The sequence below is a fragment of the Microtus pennsylvanicus genome, chromosome 13 (genome assembly GCF_037038515.1).
Source record: "Microtus pennsylvanicus isolate mMicPen1 chromosome 13, mMicPen1.hap1, whole genome shotgun sequence".
Taxonomy (NCBI): Eukaryota; Metazoa; Chordata; class Mammalia; order Rodentia; family Cricetidae; genus Microtus; species Microtus pennsylvanicus.
This window is the reverse complement of record NC_134591.1, coordinates 52,334,251-52,336,527: the sequence shown is the minus strand read 5'-3', so window position 1 is coordinate 52,336,527 and position 2,277 is coordinate 52,334,251. Positions and strand designations below refer to the sequence as shown.

The window sequence follows — 2,277 nt, the reverse complement described above, 5'->3', positions numbered from 1 at the left end:
CTTTCTTTTTTTATTAAAGAATATTATTATTTTATTTTCTATAGATAGGCTTTTGCCTACATGCATGTCTGTGCACCATGTGTGTGTGTTGTCTGTGGAGGAGAGATGAGGGGGTCAGGTCCTCTGGAATTGGAGTCACAAAGAGCTCTGAACTGTCTGGTTCCCTGGAACAGCAGTCAGTGCTCCTAACCTTTTAGCCATCTCACAAGCATGAGACTAACATGAGATCTCACCTTGCTGCCTCTATAGCTGGCATGTGTCAGGTGACACATAGATGAATATGATTCTCTTACAGGCTCCATCATGTGGATGATTCCAGGGCAGAACCAAAGCTGGGTTTCTGAGTTTATCCTGCTTGGCTTCTCCAGTGACCCCACGACCAACAGCATCCTCTTCATTGTGTTCCTTCTCATCTACCTGAGCTCAGTCATGGGCAATGGACTCATCATCCTGCTGATCTGCCTGGACTCACATCTGCACACTCCCATGTACTTCTTCCTCTGTATACTCGCCATGTTGGATATGAGCTATGTCACTACCACCATGCCCCAGATGTTGGTACATCTTCTTGCTAAATCTCAGACCATCTCCTTCGTTCGCTGCTGGATACAGATGTTTGTGTTTGGTTCCCTGGCTACTACTGAATGCAGCTTGTTTGTTGCCATGGCTTATGACAGATATGTGGCCATTTGTCACCCACTCCGCTATACTGTAATACTCAACGTGGGCGTGTGCATATGGTTGGCAGTTGTGTCTTGTGTCTGTGGTTTCCTCTCTGCTTTGTTACATACTTTCTTCACCATGAGTCTGCCATATTGTGGACCCAACAAAGTCAACCATTACTTCTGTGAAGGCCCTGCAGTGCGTAACCTGGCTTGCATGGATACTCACATCATTGAGATGGTGGACCAGATCTTGATTGTTCTAATGGGTCTTGCTCCAATTTCCCTCATTGTGGCCTCCTATGTTTATATTGCCATGGCTATTCTCAAGATCAAGTCCACCCAAGCCCGTTGCAAGGCTTTCTCTACCTGTGCCTCCCACCTGACTGTGGTCTCATTCTTCTATGGTCCAGGCACTTACATCTACATGAGGCCCAACTCCAGCTACTCTCCGGAGCGAGACAAGCAGGTTTCACTCTTTTACAATGCTTTCACAGCCTTGCTTAACCCAGTGGTCTACAGTCTGAGAAACAAGGACATCAAGAGGGCGTTTCTCAAGGTGATAGGGCATAGTAAGGTGGACTGCTGAACTAGGATTTAGGTGAACCTGGAGTGGATCAATCACTATTTCATAAATGGCTGTGTCTTTATTGTATTAACTGACCAGTGCATTTGAACCAACACTGTACTTGGTAATTGGGACAAACCTCTGTGAAACCAAGGTGGCTGTCTCTATTGATAAGCTACGCTAAGGTACATTTCCAAAGACCTCAGGAATATTACTGGGTCATAGATGCAAAGATTCTTCTCTTGCTCACGTTTATAGGTGTAGGTTGTGAATGTCCTTCTTTCCTCTCATTCCCATCTTGAAGAAGGAACTTTATATCCAACATGCCATCCTAGAACAGAAGGGAAGGAACAGTGGACAAACTCACAATGACTCAGCTTCTCAAGAGTGACCTTTTTCTTTTACCACACATGTTTTGGCTAAAGCAATCAGCATAGTGTTGTGGACTATTATTTTAACTGGGTAAAGATGTACTGCATTTGTTTACACTACAAAATAATCTTTTAACCGTGTAAAGGTGCATTACATTCATTTATGCTGCATTTGGTTAAGATGTGAGTTTGCACTGCATTTGTTTAATTATATAAAGATGTCTTGCATTTGTTTCACCTTGCCTGCCTAAAGCACTTGATTGGTATAATAAAAAGCTGAACGACCAATAGCTAGGTAGTAGAGGGATTAAAAAGCTGGCAGGCAGAAAGAATAAATGGGAGGAGAAATCTAGAAATGAGAGAGATGAGAGAAGAGAATTATAAGAAAGAGGGGGATATACCCGGGGCCAGAAGCCAGGCGTCTGCCAGCCAGCCAGCCAGCCAGCCAGCCAGATGGTAGAAGCAGTAAAAGCAAGATATGCAGAAGGAAAGAAAAGCAAAATTCTCTGAGGTAAAAATTAGATAAAGATAAGTTAGTTTAAGTTAAAAGAGCTAGCCTGAAATGAGCCTAAGGCTAGGATGAGCATTCAAAACTAATAATAATTCTCCATGTAATGATTCAGGAGCTAGTTGGTGACTCAAAAGAAAAAGCCTGGTAAATTTGGAGCTTCAGTGT

The 2,277-nt window shown here is 43.3% G+C and overlaps 1 pseudogene; it reads left to right on the top strand.

The window, feature by feature from the left end:
• Positions 1 to 254: 254 nt before the first annotated feature.
• LOC142833318 (olfactory receptor 2A12-like) lies at positions 255 to 1,251 on the top strand (annotated as a pseudogene).
• The last annotated feature ends 1,026 nt before the right edge of the window (positions 1,252 to 2,277 follow it).